The sequence below is a fragment of the Canis aureus genome, chromosome 35 (assembly GCF_053574225.1).
Source record: "Canis aureus isolate CA01 chromosome 35, VMU_Caureus_v.1.0, whole genome shotgun sequence".
Lineage (NCBI taxonomy): Eukaryota > Metazoa > Chordata > Mammalia > Carnivora > Canidae > Canis > Canis aureus.
In genome coordinates this window covers 19,615,314-19,631,461 of record NC_135645.1, presented here as the reverse complement: position 1 = coordinate 19,631,461, position 16,148 = coordinate 19,615,314, and the positions used below count along the sequence as shown (strand labels likewise).

General features: G+C 35.9%; 1 long non-coding RNA gene across 6 annotated transcripts in view; it reads right to left on the bottom strand.

The window, feature by feature from the left end:
• The window catches only part of LOC144305304 (uncharacterized), a 76,373-nt gene that overhangs the window by 51,041 nt on the left and 9,184 nt on the right, over positions 1-16,148 (bottom strand). For 3 of the 6 annotated variants that reach the window (XR_013372353.1, XR_013372356.1, XR_013372358.1), the window contains exons 2-4: positions 10,002-10,340; positions 6,782-6,891; positions 4,911-4,942 (exon numbers count right to left, since the gene is read on the bottom strand). The exons of 1 other annotated variant lie outside the window; for it this stretch is intronic. This is a non-coding gene — a long non-coding RNA (uncharacterized LOC144305304). The remainder of the gene's footprint in view (positions 1-4,910; positions 4,943-6,781; positions 6,892-10,001; positions 10,341-16,148) is intronic. 2 more of the 6 variants (XR_013372354.1, XR_013372355.1) reach the window with 1 other exon arrangement.

Sequence of the window (16,148 nt, the reverse complement as noted above, 5' to 3'; positions counted from 1 at the left end):
CTTGTGCTATTTTAGACTAAAGTAGCAGCCGTGAAAGTTTAACGATACAATACTAACAGATGGAGGAATTTATGAGTGCAAAAAATGCTTTATAATCACCCAGATTTTAAAAAAAGAAACCATGGGTGAGATACCCCCAAAATAAACACAGCATTGCTTAGGCATGATTTTAAAAATTCCACAGACTTTTTTTTTTTTTTTTTTTTTGTGCTACAGAGGCTGAGCTTAGCAAAATGATTGTGGTATGAGTTACATTCTGTTATCATAATTTTACTCAGTTCTTTTCATGAGGAAAAATGGGGACTACTAAAAGTCGACTCCAGTGACTAATGTGCATGCTTCCGCTGAATTACCACACTTACGCACATTTTATTAGGGGCACTTATTCCCCAACTATTGTAACATGAAAGGTAAAAATTTACCAGAAAGAAAACAGGAAAAGAAATGATGTTTTATTTTACTTATCCCGCTGGAACAGAGAGCAATTTAAATGTACAAATGTAAAGCTTTGCTTCGGAGCCAGCTATTGGTAATTGTTCCTTGTCTTTAAATAACGAACTATTTAAAGTGCAGCAGTCATGCACTCACTGGGCCAATTTGTATTGCAAGATATTATAAATACATTAGTCTCCTAGAGAGGAAAATTCACTCTCCCTATTTTTTGAGGTGCTAATGGAGAGAGAAAAAGGTTAAACTGACAATAGCCCAAGGTGACAGGGCAGTTACCCCACAGTTGCTCTAATGGATTGAGATTCAAGGTAGTGATTATGTAAAGAGGGTGGGAAACCTGCTAGTAGAAACATACAGACACCATACATCTACAACCTTCATCACAAGTGCAGGCCCAGGAGCAGGCAAGAACCTAAGAAATCAGTCTGAAAAAACACGAAAATTCACTTTGACATAGGGCCTCCAGAAGCCCTTTGGTGGGGCTTGGGGACAAGATAATAGATATCCCCAATAACCCCAGATATCCCCAATATGAAGAAAGAAAGTGGACAGTTATGGGATAGGCTGACTTCAGACACTGCTGAAAATGTCCATATTCCAAACCTACCCTTTGTGGTTTATTTTTTCTTTAGGCTGAATGAAAGAAAAGCTGATAATTAAATAAAAAATCAAGCTAATTAAGAAAAGCAAAAATAACTGTTTTGCTGTTAGTGGTTCTTTTTGTTTAGAAGGCACAGGCGTAGCTTTAGTTATCTCAGGAAATGGGGTTTTATGGTGAAAAACCACAAGGAATAGAGGAAATATGTCCATCAGAAATGGGGGGTGATATGGACATGTGTTCATGCTACCCTAGACACTACCATCGGTGACTTGGGAGTTCAGTGTTTCCGGTTTCAGATTTCTGCTGCCTCTACTTCCCTTCTATTCTGCTTATTCTTCAACTTTGCATCATTCTACTGCATTGGCTTTTGCTTGATCAGTAGTACTGTTGCCTCACGGCTTCTGTTGGGTCCCTCTTAGCTCTCCTACTGTCTTTGATCTTTGTGTGTGCCACAGTCAGACTTCAGATCTAGGGTCAGTCCCATCTTCGCAGAGAATATCTCCATTCTGCAAGGGTTTTCTGCAAAGACACTCAACGTGTACACACGTTGGTTCAGGCAATAATTCCTGATCCTATAGTTTTGATGAGATGGCGGTGTGACATAGTACAAAGCACATTTGCCTCCATGTCAAATTGTGATTTGTACTATGATTTGCATTGTGATTCACTTTGCCTGGAAAGCTCTTTCCTAGATACCCACATGGGTCATTCCCCTACCTTGTTCAGGTCTTTGCTCAAATATTGTCTTCTCAGTGAATCTTCCCTACATACCCTGTTTGAAATTTAACTCTCTACCTTTCTAACCCTTTCCCATTCACAGGCAATTCCCATCCTCCTTTTCCTTTTTTACTTCTTTATTTTTCTTCTTCTTCTTTTTTATTAAGATTTTATTTATTTATTCATGAGAGACACACAGAGAGAGGCAGAGACATAGGCAGAAGAAGAGGCAGGCTCCATGCGGGGGGTCTGACGTGGGACTTGATCCCGGGACTGAAGGCAGATGCTCAACTGCTGAGCCACCCAGGTGTCCTATTTATTTTCCTTCTAAATATCTATTAATATCAAACTATACACTTCTCTCATTTACTTTGCATATTGTCTATCACCCTCTACTACAATAGAAGTACCACAAGTATAGGATTTTTTTTTTTCCATCACTGGGTACCCAAAACCTAGTGTCACGTGGTAGCCATCGAATATACATGGTAGCCATTCAATAAACAGTGACTACACATATTTAGATTATGGAAGTCTTGCAGCAAAAATTAAAGATGGAACTGACATGGGAAAATTGCGCATACAAGTCCCAGTATGTTGTAGCAAACTCAGAGATTAGATTGTAGTAATCTAAATGGGAACAGGAGGTAGTGGTCTTCAGGAAGATGATCTGTGAAAAACAAAACTCAGTATATCTAATTGGATATCCAATTTTGGGGAGAAGAATGAGTCTATGATAAAGATAGTACAAAAAAAAGGAAAAAAATGATAAACTTTGGGAAAAATTATAAAAGGAGGGGGACATAACTGAGTTCATTAGTGGCTCTGCAAAGAACAATGATTATATAACTTGAGATGGAGAGACTGTGAGGAGGCCCTCAATTTTCCTTGCCTCCTGCTACTAATGATGTTGGGTAATCCCAATCCCCGTAAAGCAAAGACTCTAACTTGCTTCTAACTAATAAAAGATGATAAAAGTAATGAGATACCATTTCCATGATTACATTGCATGAAATTGTAGTGTTTGTCTTGTTAGCTAACTCTCTTCCTTCTTCAGTGTTGATAAAGTAAGCTGCCATGATACGAGCTGCTCTACACAGAGACCCATATGGTGATGAACTAAGGGCAATCTTTGGGCAACTCTTGCAAGAAACTGAGACGATCCATCTTACAACCTGCAAGGTATTCAATTCTACCAACAACCATATGAGCTCATTCTTCTCTGAGGTTTGATAGAAGACTATAGCCCTGGCCAATACTTTGGTTCCAGCCATTTTGAAAGACTCTCAAGCAGAGAATCCAGCTAATCTGGGCCCACACTTTTGATGCACAGAAACTGAGAAAAAGATGCATATTATTTTAAGCCACAAAGTTTGTGCTAATTTGCTATAAAGCAAAGTAACTGATACATGGCATAATAACTTAAACATTTTTCATGAATTTCCGTCTTCAAGAGTCAGCCTACAGAAAAAGCTTAAGAAAGAATGAATGTGGACATGCAACAGTATTTAAATCTTTTCAAATGTGACATTGTAAAAGTAAGAAATGAGGACATAGGATAGATGTAGGACAGAGACAGAGAGAAGAAAGGCTAGTAAGAGTGTTCATCACTGCAACTAATTATGTGAAGAGTCAGGTTTATACAGCAAGGAATAAAGATGTAAATATATTACTTAAATTCATAAAAGGAACAAACAGGGGAAATAAAGCTATGTAATAACTGTATTGATTAAATGAAAGAAAAAAGGTGGAATACTTTGAATGAATTAAATTCTCATCTATCTTGAAAAGAACTCTATATGGTAAATAAAGCAATATAGCAATATAGTAGAAACATATTATTTAGAGATCTAGAGGTAACTAACAGTATAAACAATAAAAAGAGTTGAAAGTAGTTGCCTCTTACTATGAGTGAAGCAATGGAACATTGTCTTTCATTTTTTCCAAACTATTTAATTCAAAACTTTGTGTATGTTTTACTCTGAAAAATATTATATAATAAAAAATAAATCCATAGAATAAGAATGACTTTATTTAATAAACTAGAAATAATGAGCATTTTATTATTAATTTCAAACTATCAACTCTGGCTCACTAAGGACTAGAGGATTTTTCACCTTCTAAAATTTTGTTTTGCTTAATAATTCAATTTTTCTGAGGATATAAACAGTATATGTCCATCTCAAGTAATATGAATAAATATAAAAATATTGTACATTAATAGAGTACCTGAAATTCTATCACCCTGGGATAGCTACCATTGTCAATTTGATGAATATATATTTTTTGGCTTCTTTTTCTGCCCACTTAAAACACACATATCCATTCTCTTCTCTCATATAATCTTAATATTTCTAAACAGTATTATAGCAGTTAATTGTTCTTAATATTGAAATGGCTACTGCTCCACATTCTATATTTTCAATCTCTGCCTATATTTTTATTTTACTTCATTGAGAAAAGTATGCAAGGACATAATTGTGTTTCTCTATTAAATGTTTCATGTCTTCTTGATTTTGGAACTGAGATAATATGTGCAATTAATTGATTTGAATTTCTCCTAGGATATGAAAAATTAACTAAAGAGGTAAATCAAATAAATATATAACTATATATGAATATGTATCCCTATGTAATTCCATGTAAAGAGAATTTGGTTAATACACAAGCCTACAACAAATACACCATCTGGCAATCTCAACCATTTGAAAGATAGCAATCAGAAGGGAAGCAATTATGATTCCCCATCCATTCCAATAAATGTCATAATATCTGTACCCTTTATTCAGAATCCATTAGGTTGCACTTTATCTAAATTTATTTTAGTCATAATTCTAATAAACTTGGTTATCTGATTTCAAGCAGACTAAAAGCAAAATCTTAGGGGTGATCATGTCAGAACACGCTAATCAGCAGATACAACATGTCAATCAGTGTAGGAATTTGGCCCTAATTACTGTTAAGGTTTATACTCCTAAGTGACCTTTGAAAATATGAGAGCACATTAAAAATAACCGATGTTCAAATTATGATCCTGAGTCACCAATAAAAGGTTACATTATTTTCAGTTTCCATTGTCAAAGAAAAAAAATGATGAAATGTCTATAAATATATCAGAAAGATTTTAATTCAAAGGACTTACATTTTAGGCAAGGTCTTGTTGCTTTACTGGATCTGATCAGTGGAAATAAAATCACTATTACCATCCTCAATCATTATCATCTGCTTCAACGTTTCTATTCTATTTACTAAACTTTACCGTTTTAATTTATTTACTTGCAAGGCACAGTGGAAGCTACTTTAACATGTTAACTTAATCTGACAACCACCCTAGGAAGATATTATGATACTCATTTTCAGATCAGGAAAATAAAGCTCAAAACAGGATAGAACTAAAAGGGAAAGAAAGAATGAAGTGAGTTGCTGCAGTTCTCACACTCAGATTCTTTTGAATGTATGTTACCTTTTAAGATTATATTTGCTCCTCTTCTCTCTGCTCCCTGGACAGTTTCTCTCTCACCTATACACTTAATAAACATCTCTATTCAGATAACTTACACTTTTATATTTCTATCAAAGACTCCTCTTCTGAACTCTAGATTCATAAAGCTAAAGTCTGTATTTTTTAGAGATTTATTTATTTATTTGTGAGAGAGTGAGAACACAAACATGAGGGGCAGAAGGAAAAAGAGAGAGAATCTCAAGCAGACTTCACACTGAGCATGGAGGCTGACTTGGGGCTTGATCTCACCACCTTGAGATCAGGACCTGAGCTGAAACTCTTGTTTTCACTCAACCAACTGCACCACCCAGGTGCCCCAAGCTAACACCTATTAAAACCTCTGAAATGTTTCTGTAAGTCACCTCACACTGATCTTATCTTCTATTTCCCTGATTCCTCTTCCAGGGACCCTTACCTCAGTGACGGGCTTCACCACACATCCTATTACACAACCCAGGACACTAGGAGTCATTCTGACAGTCCTAACAGGTCCCTCTCCTCACATTTCTTATCCAACTACCACCAAGTCACATCAAATATTACCTTCTTGATATATTCTCTCCATCTCTATCATCAGCTCCTACAGTTAAAGCTACCGTAATGAACTCCTTCTTCAATTACCATCACCTTTCACCTAGCATGACTTTTACTGCCCTAGGTCTTCTTTAATTTAGTTTTGAGATTTTACCAAATGATCTCTTTTTAAAAAAGTATATTTAATCACATCACATAAATAAAGCTTTCCATTGCTTTTAGGATAAAGATAAAACTTGTCCCTACAGCTTGCAAGGTCCTGCATGGTGGTGGCCCTGTCTACTCTTCTAGTCTTACCTCACACCACACTCTTCCTTTGTTTTGTTCTCCAGGCATGCAGTACTTCTTTTTGTACCATTTGTTTATTTTGCTCTCTCTCACCATGGGTTATTTTTTTTTCTTCAATGTGGCAAGAATCTTTCTTTCTTTCTTTCTTTCTTTCTTTCTTCCTTTCTTCCTTTCTTCCTTTCTTCTTTCTCTTTCTTTCTTTCTTTCTTTCTTTCTTTCTTTCTTTCTTTCTTTCTTTCTTTTTTTCTTTCTTTCTTTTTTCTTTCTTTCTTTCTTTCTTTCTTTCTTTCTTTCTTTCTTTCTTTCTATCTATTTAACTCTTCTTCAATTTCAGTGTAACACTGTTTTATTCATGGAAGCCTTCTTTGATCTTCCTAAATAAGCCAATTTCCTTCTTATAGAAATTCATAATACCACATACCCTTACTTTGTTTCACTAGCTCCATTTGAATGTTTACATTTATTTGTATTGTTATTTGCCCATCCTTTTAGGTTGTAAAGTCTGTGAAAGAAAGACATTCTCTGTTTTTACTCACCATTTGCTATGGTCTGAATGTTTGTGTCACCCCAAATTTTATATGTTGAGATCCTGATGCCCAGTGTGATAGCATTAGGAGGTGAATCTTTGGGACGTGATTAGGTCATAAGGATGGAGCCCTAATAAAAAAGGATCTAGAGAGCTTACTCACCTCTTCCACAGAGAAGGTGCAGGGAGAGGTTGGCAATTGGCAACCCAGAAGAAGGCCTTCACCAGACACCAAATCTGCCAGCACAATTGTGGACTTTTCGGCGTCTAGAACTGCAAGGAATAAATTCTGTTGCTTATAAGCCAACTAGTCTGTGGCATTTTCTTATAGCAGTGTGAACAGACTAAGACATCATTGTATCCCCAGTGTCTTTTTGATGATACTTAGCATATAGAAGGTATCCATTATGATTTGAATCTTGTTGAAAGAATCAACCTTTAGCAATCTTACACTGCTTATTTTAAATACTTTTCAAGATGACAGATTTAATGAGTGTGCATTCCTCACTTCAGGTAATATTGATGAATTATTATGAGGATTGTCCACCTCAAAAAGATACTCAAAAACAAACAGCAGCCTAGAGAAGATAGGAAAATGAGAGTCTCATCTCCTGTGATGGTACATGTCCTTCCTTTTTCACTCTTGTATAAATTCTCCGTCTGTTCTTAAGATCAGTTTCTAAGTCAACTACTCAAAAACCTGTGTGTTTCTGGGCTGCTTCCTTAAAACATCATGTTTCAGTTGGGAAGAAGAGGAGAATTAAAGGCATCTGAAGCTTCATCTCTGGCTTTGATTTGATTATTCCTTATTGTTCTGTAAACAGTTGTGTAAAACAATAAGCAAACAAAACATAATAATAAAAAATAAATCTTTGGAAGAATAGCACTTGGTTATGCAAGCTAACATGGTTAAAGAAAAAAATGTGCGAAACTTCAACTCAAATTTACAAAGGTCTTGTAAAAACACATGAGACTTATTTTGATTTGAGGATATAAATAAAAGTAACTATTTTTAAATAAAGTTTTGACTCAGTCCATTTTTTCTTACACTTGCTATCAAATGCTTTAAGTATTATCAATTCATGGGCTCTGACTTGAGTGAATGATAAGGGAGGCCATGTCAAGTGGATTGACATAAGTGTAATAATCTCATGCGAAGATGTTCATATGTTCAGACTATCTAGCCAGTGATTTAAAACACTTTATAGATTGTAGTCAAAGTGGAAAAAAAGAATAAACATTTTATAGATTGCTTTAATTTACAAAAAAAAACACAAAAAAATAAGCAAAACCTTTTCCCTTTTTTAGAGATGACTTTTAAATGTTCTTCAGATAGTTTTGACAAACATGATAAACATTTCAAATCATGTCTCTTGAATGTTCCAAACAATGCAATTGTTGAAGCCTTAGTTCTAAGCTGTCTGTATATGATTCCAAGTTGCCAGAGTAGGCCTGGAACACTTATCAATTAAAGTTCATTCACAGACTCCGTGTTCTGAGTTTTGTAGGAAGGTATCATATTCTAGTAGAAACTCCTGTGAAGAGAGGTCCTGGGATCTCACAAGCTGGTGAGAGAACTTAATTTTTTCTAACGTGTTCTTTTGGAGAATTAGAAAAAAAAATGAATTTATCATAGCATGAGTAAGATGTTAAATAAGAAATAATTTGAGGAAATGTTAGGTGTGTGTTAGGAATTAAAAAAATACTTTTTTTTTCTTACAATTTGGGAAAAAAATGACTATATTAGAATATAGGTTAGATCACAGGTTCTTTCATCCATGATCATGAATCAAAGTTAAAAGCAACACTCCATAGAGGTCAACCAAAAGACATTTTCCAAATTCATATCATAAAGTATTGTTACTACTGTGATCAACTAATTCCTGTCACACAAAGAAGACTGCTAATTTTTCTTACATCACAATAAAGAGCTACAGTTAGAGCAATCTTCTCTCAGTCAGCATTCATTTTTTAATAGCAAAAACAGTGGTTCTCTTAGAGATTGAGAAAAATATTCTATTAGTAGTCATAAAGGAAGGAAGGAGGAGAGGAAGGAAGGAGATGTGAGGTGTTGGGTGATTTTATTCCTAGCTCATCCCGTTGGTTTTCTCAGTGACCTCACAGAACTCATTTCCTAATTTTAAGCCAGTGATATCCTGTATTTCCTAGCATTTGTGAGGAGAAAAAGGAAAATAAATAAAAATCTTTCTACAGTATTACATGTGTCCTAAAGTTTAAAAAGACCATCATTACCTCCTCTTTGGTACTTACCATCTTTCAAAAGCAAAGCAATCATTAGTAAGATGACATTTTCTGTTACTGTTTGGTTTAGGACCTCAAGTTGCCTTTATATGCATGCCATTCAACACACGCAAAAGTGAGCTTTAAATTTCTCCTTAATATGTCAGTAGCAGGGACACCTGAGTGGCTCAGTGGTTGAGCATCTGCTTTAGGCTCAGGGTGTGATCCTGAGGTCCTGGGATCCAGTCCCACATCGGGCTCCTTTTAGGGATCCTGCTTCTCCCTCTGCCTATGTCTTTGCCTCTCTCTCTGTGTCTTCTCATGCATAAATAAATGAAATCTTAAAAAAATATATGTCAATAGCAATACTATGACTTTTTGTTGATGTTGAAGTTAAGAACGAAACATAACTCTCTGTTTAATCTCTCTCTCTGATTCCTAGTGTTTTATTTGTAAAAACAAAAACAAAAAACAATAAAGGAATTTAAGAGATGTAAAGAAAAGGAAAAAACTAAAAGAAAGAAGTTAAACTAGAGATTGAGATACATAGCATTTGATTAGGCTATAATGAGAATGAAAGAATTGTAGGTATAGAGAGAAATGAAACTCAAGAGATGTGCCTATGGAAACCAGAATACACACACCAAAAACAGCACAGAAACTGCACCTATATGCTGAGAAAAAGAACATATATTGAGAACAAAACAAAACAAAAATTTACGAACAGACTAACTAGAGACCATTTGGTCTTATAAATTTTTAAAATATAATTCATATTTTTAAGTTGTCGTTCTATAAACAGAGGCATATCTTCTTTTGTACTTATTTGTTCTGATGGCCAAATAGAATTTAATCAGAGGTCAGCCCCTCACCCCCTTAAATCTCCAAATTTCCAGCTTCAGGTCTATAAATAAGTGCACTCTTACGTTTAAACAGTATTAAAATGGACTTTTCTTGAATGTTAGCATGCTTGGATGTATTTGTGTTAGAAAAATAAAATGAGATATATTTGTGTGTCTCTTCACACATGATATGAAACTACTGTGGCTTAGGTCTTGTCCCTTTATCATCTCTAAGAGTTCTGCAGCTCTATGGTGAGATTAGCAGCTTCATTGCAAGGAACAGCTGCTCTTTCAGTTTACCTGCTCAGATATGACTTGGTTTATCAATTACTCAGGAGCATTTCTTATCTCAGCATCTAAGTCCTTGGGTCTCAGAGAAAGGCTGGATCTGAATCTGGCCATGACAGCAGCCTTAGTGGCCTGACAGCCTTTGCAGAGCTCTGGCATTCGGAACACTTAGCTTTTCTCTGTCTCTGCTTCTCTCTGCTTGTGTGTCTGTCCCTTCAGTCTTGCAGCTTCTGTTTGATCATGGCTTTCACTGCCTCGGAGCATCTGCATATTCTCTTTCTCTTGTGTGTTTTTCAGTTTCTTTGCTTTCCACAGGCCTCCAGCTGTGCTCGTGTGTGTCTAATTCAAAAACTGTGAAAGAAGTAATGTCTTGATTAATTAATCATCACCTTAGTAGGACTTGCATCAGCACCTAAAATTGCCTGCCTGGAGCTCAGATACTGGTCTCAACTCCGTTTAGTTGAGACCCTGGTGATCGTGTCACATGCTATTAAACTTGGAGAGCTATGTGTAGAAGAATGGTCCACGGATGTTTTTATCAGAAGTGAATCTGAGGTTACGGTGAGTTCTCATGGTCACGGCCTGTCTATTATAGTAGCATTTATGCATTTCATGAGTTCTAAGCATTTTGCAGGTTGTTATTACCATGCTTTGTAACCTACATCATTTATGGAAAATTCTACTTTGTCTCTTAGATGCCCTTGAAGTTAGAAGCACTTAGGAAAACACTTGTGTCGAGTGCATTGTATAGCATTACGGTAAGAGGTGAGCTATTAGATATCTACTGATCCCATTCTCCTGAGTTAATGCAGCTTTCACTGGAAGCTGAGTTCCTGAATGTTAAGCTCATTACACTTAACATCCTAGTCCATTGCTTTGGATGATTTTCTTTAAGTATTGAATTAATAAATCAAGATGTTTTGTGGTTTGTGGAAAAGATAATACTAAATTACATTGTGGTTAGCTCATTCTTACATTGAAGGGAAAAAAGTCAACAAATGAACACAAAAACAAAACAATTATTTTATAAAGCTTTAATGAGCTCACACTTGTAATTCTATATTTACCTGTGATTACGAATCTGTGAAACAATCTAATAGCTTTAGAAAAAGTCTGACAAAGAAAACAAGCTTCTTCAGGAGAAATACTGACCCATACACATGTTTTGTTTTGTTTGGTTTTGTTTTTCCTGGAAAAAATAAAGGTTAAGTTTATAAGAATGGGGCAGGGCAAGCATAATGAATACGGAATTGTTTGCCGAATCTCAGCGATAGAGCTTGAGTAGCATGATGTTACTCAAATAGGAGATACAGGATGGGAATACATGTAAGTGTAAGGACAGTTTTGTAATTTCTTGAAAAGTAAAAAGTTTGAGATATATAATGTATTATTAATTTTTAATAAATTGTTTCTAAGTGTAAAAAGAATATATCATCATTGTAAGAAAGATGGAAGTGTGGTAAATGAACGGAGAAGAAAGGAAAATTAAAAACAATACTCTCAAGTGTAACCACTTCCAAGCCCAGGTATATATATATATATATATGACATTGCTACAATTTTGAAGCTGTTTAAAAATTCAACATTAGAACATAAGAAATTCTCTATGACATAAAAAAAGCTTAGAGAACATATTTTTAAGCACTTCATATTTCAATAAGTTTCCATTTTTAATTTTATGTTTTTGATTATTGATAAAATTGATCTTTTTTCATGTGTTAGCCATTTATATTTCTTTTTGTGAGAACTGTTCATGCAATTTGTCCAGTTTTTTAATGGAGTTATCAATAATTCGTTTGAGTTTTTTAGTTTGAGATCATAGAATAAAATTTGGCCTCTCATGACCTAAATTTTGGCCCATAAATGAAGAAATTCTGCACTGAATCAATGTGGTAGGTTGAAGTCTGACTGAAGGAGTGATACACATACCCAGACAGAGAGACCCACACACATTCATATATTCAAACACACACACACACACACACACACACACACACAGAGTAAATGTGTATTCCAGTGACAGATATTTACGAAAGGGAAAAAACTCACCTTCTCTGCCTCGCTGTTCTACTCAGTCTATTCTGTGCGCAATCATCAAAACACCCTGTAATCTCAACTTCTTTCCAGGTCATTCTAGCAGATGCTGTTAGTATCCCGTCTGATAGTCACTCATCTCTCTGTTTCCTCCCTAGCCACTATGGCTTTCTATGTCTCTCTCTGTATGAAGGTTTTCTCTCTGCCCTGAGCCTGCCTGGTCCATACAAAGTGGAGTAGACCCAGCAATGCCAGGGCATCAATGAGAAATCCTCAGTTGACACAATATTCGATGTGTAATAGCCCAGCTTCCTTTTCCTTCATGAGACAATTGTGTTTTGTTCTTCATACTTTTTCCAAGGGCTCCCCCATAGGATCCCCCTATGGACAGCGGATAACCCCATTCATGAGCGTGCTCTTTATTGGTCCTCTTCCCTTCTCTGTCTCATTTCTGTGCTCTCTCACTTGACTTCCCTCTCAAATAAACACTTGCACACAAAACCTTGTCTTGGAGTTTGGTTTTGTAAGAACCAATTAGTATGGTCATAAACAATAAAGGTGGTGGGTTTTGGGAATAAGTCTTTTCAAAGAGAATCTAAGTTTCAGACCACCAAATTTAATGCAAAAAGAAAACAATGTGGCTTTACTATTGTTGTTTTGTCACCACTGTTCTCACCAGGCCTTTTATCACTGCTCGCTCCTCCTGTGGTGGTTCTGATGTGGTGAGGTAGCCTGAGTCCAGGAAAGAGGCTCAGAATAGACATTTATAGATGTTCATCATGTCCTGGCTCCATCACTTGTCAGTCACCCAACCTCTTAGAGCCTCAGTTTCTTCAGCTATAAAACAGGGGTACAATACTGGCTTTTCCAACTTCACAGGCTTCTTGCAAGCCTTAAATGAGATTCTTTTGGAAAGAGGATCTTCTATGCAATTGCTTAGGTGATAATGAGAACTGTTATCAAGTTTACGTCAGAGCTCTGTTCTCCTCTTCATATTGCCTTTGCTTTAATGGGTTTGTGTATTTGATAACTTCACCTAATGTTCTCCAGTGTTCCATGTGCTAAGCTTTAAGATTCAAACTTTATGAATTGATTTAGTCAGCTATGGATGCACAAGACTGATAGTTAACTGTCGTCATAGTGCTGAGAGAAAAGCACAGTCAGTATTTCACTCATGCAGGTCTCTACAGAGCAAGAGCAGCAGCTACAGGAGTCTCCCCTTATCCATGGTTTTGCTTTCTATGGTTTCAGTTAATCGCGGTCCACCCCAGTCTGGAAGCAGATGATCCTCCTTCCGTCATAGGGTCAGAAAGTCAATTATAATCTAATGCTAGGTCGCAGTGACTATTCCATCCACCTCACTTCATCTCATCATGTAGGCATTTTATCATCTCAACTTCATCACAAGGAAAAAGAAGAAGGAGTACAATTGGATATTTTGAGAGAGAGAGAGAGAGAGAGAGAGAGAGACCACATCACATAACTTCTATTACAGTATACTGTTATTATTGTTCTATGTCATTATTATTGTTGTCAGTCTCTTACAGTTCCTAATTTATAAATTAAGCTTTATCATAGGAATGTACCTATAGGAAAAACAGTAAGCATAGGACATGGTACTATGGGCAGTTTCAGGCATCCACTGGGGGCTCTTAAAATGTATCCCCGGCAGATAAGGGGAGGCTACTGTGCAATTGTCCCACAAAGGAAACTGCCTAACCCCAGAAGTCTTCTCGTAATACCTAACCAGTCAGGAAGTTCAAAGCATATAGTCCTTTCACTTAAGAGCAGTTGAGGGGAGGGCTCTGTTACCCCATCATTTTGGAGCTGGAAATTTTATCTTCCTCTAGGAGCAGCCATTTGGAATCACTATTGCTAAAGTAGAGAGATCCAATTATAAACATCTTTCTGTAGGGGCAACTCCTGACAGCTTCTAAAGGAAATGCTCTTCCGTGGAGCCAAGGCCTGACTGACTTACCTGTGGGGAATAAGCTCAGGTACAAAGATGAGCTCTCTGACAGAGAAAACATGAGAAGGAAGGAGAAATGGAAATAAATTAGACCTTTTCATTATTCAAATCATTTTAAAATAAAATGGAACTTTTAGAACTTCTGTTTTTAAAGATTACAGAATATGGTTTTCTCCCACAGCAGAGAGGGAACAATCAAGCTCAAGTTACAAAGTGAGGAAAAAGATGAAAGTTTAGAAAGCCTTAGAACTTTGCTGACTTACAGGCAGAAGGCTGGGGGAAGGCTGAAAGACAGGAAATAATGATTGCTATTTGTGCCCTATTTCATAGTTTCCACTTTGGTTAAACTAACTGGAAGGAAACAAGCGATTAGGTTACTTGTGTCATCACTTACATCAGTAGTCTTATTTTTGAAAAAAACATCATTAGTCTTTCTCATTCAAGGAGAGCGAGGATGAAAATCATTGCTTGATCTTATTCTATGTCACAAGCTAAATCCTTTTGTTACAAATGTAGGGGCGTATTGAAACCTGCACTGGTGTCTATGGGAGTTTGATCATGGAGGTGGATGTGAGTTTAGTAGTGAGACCAGAGCTTACGGATCACAGTAAACAAAATGCCATCTCTGGAGCTCTCTCCAAAGCTGGTTTTGTTCCTCCGTTTTTCCTGCAGGAATTCTCACAGTATCAATAGGAAGTATTTTGCATTTTACCAATGCAAAAGCTCTTATACAAAATTATCCTTTCTTTTCTATGTGAATTCTTTCAAAAAGTGCCTTTTTCAAAACCTTCATCCTTTCATCCTTTCAAAAAGTGCCTTTTTAAAAACAAAATAAAACAAAGAAACCTAAGAGGTAGCCATTGGGCTGGATGGCATATACGTTAACTCATGCTCATGTGTAGTAGGGGTTATCACCTGGTTACACAGGTGAGAAAACTGATTTCCTTTTCTGAATTCCTCCACCACTTAGAATCAGCAGCCTAAAAGTTAGCACTTAACTGTGACAACTGTATTGTTTAATAATTGTTTCCAGGGGACTTATCTTTGTTCCAAACAGACTTTTCAAGTCTTTTGAAGACTGAGCATTGTGGAATATTGAGTAGAGCCTCAATAAAGCCTACTAGATGATTACATCTCAGGTTTATCACATCATAATTCAATGTGACTTTAGTTTTCTTTTAAGATCAAGGAAGCTTGATTTTCAGTGACTAGGAAATGAAAAAGGCATAGGCTAACATAAAGCCTCATTGTCAGCTGACATCAGTATAAAATAGAATCCCACTACTTTCCTGTCCAATGTTATTGTAATTGGGGTGGAAAAAAAAAGGTTATGGAATCTAAGAGAAAGAACTTATGCTTCATAGATATAACTGTGTAAAGATCTGGAATCATTTTAAAGATACCTATGGAAGATATAAAGCTCCTGTATAGAAAGGCCAGTTCCTCCCACATCCGCCTTCCAGTTCATTTTGGAGTCATATTTTTAAATAAAATACATTAAAAATGAATTACTAGAAAAATGAAATAAAAAAAGAGAAAACAAAACACAAATCCTGTTTTTTTCACCGTCAGATTCAATAAACACAATTACCTTGCCAAATTGCCATGAATGCTTACTCTAAATTTCTAACTGGCCTTGTCACTAATAACATAGTTTGTACAGCAACCTTAGTCTGCAGACCCACACTTGGAGAAGGAGTGGTATAAATCTTAATCCTATCTAGATAACAGTTGTTTACTAAATACAAGCAGTAACAACAACAAAAATCCCAAAACAACAAAGAAACAAAAACTACATTATTTTCATTTGGGTGATACTTTTGACCAGAGAAATAGACTTTGGGTAGCATGCCACTGCAAAGACTTGAACATCTAATTCTCTCTGCTTTTCTTTTTAGAAAAATTTTCTTGGCTTTTGTTTTGTGTAATATAAATAATTCTCTTTTTCCCTTTTATTCCACTTTCCCAATAATATTCGAGCCTTAGAATATAAAGCTCATAATCTTTTCATATTTTCCCTGCTTCAAGTATTCTTAATGAGCAATGTCTAATTAGCTTCTGTGTTTTGATTTTATTAATTGTTATGAGACAATAAGTAAATCTTATTTTATGGAAAGGACTTCATAATACCTTTAAGAATTAGTTCAAAAGAAGCT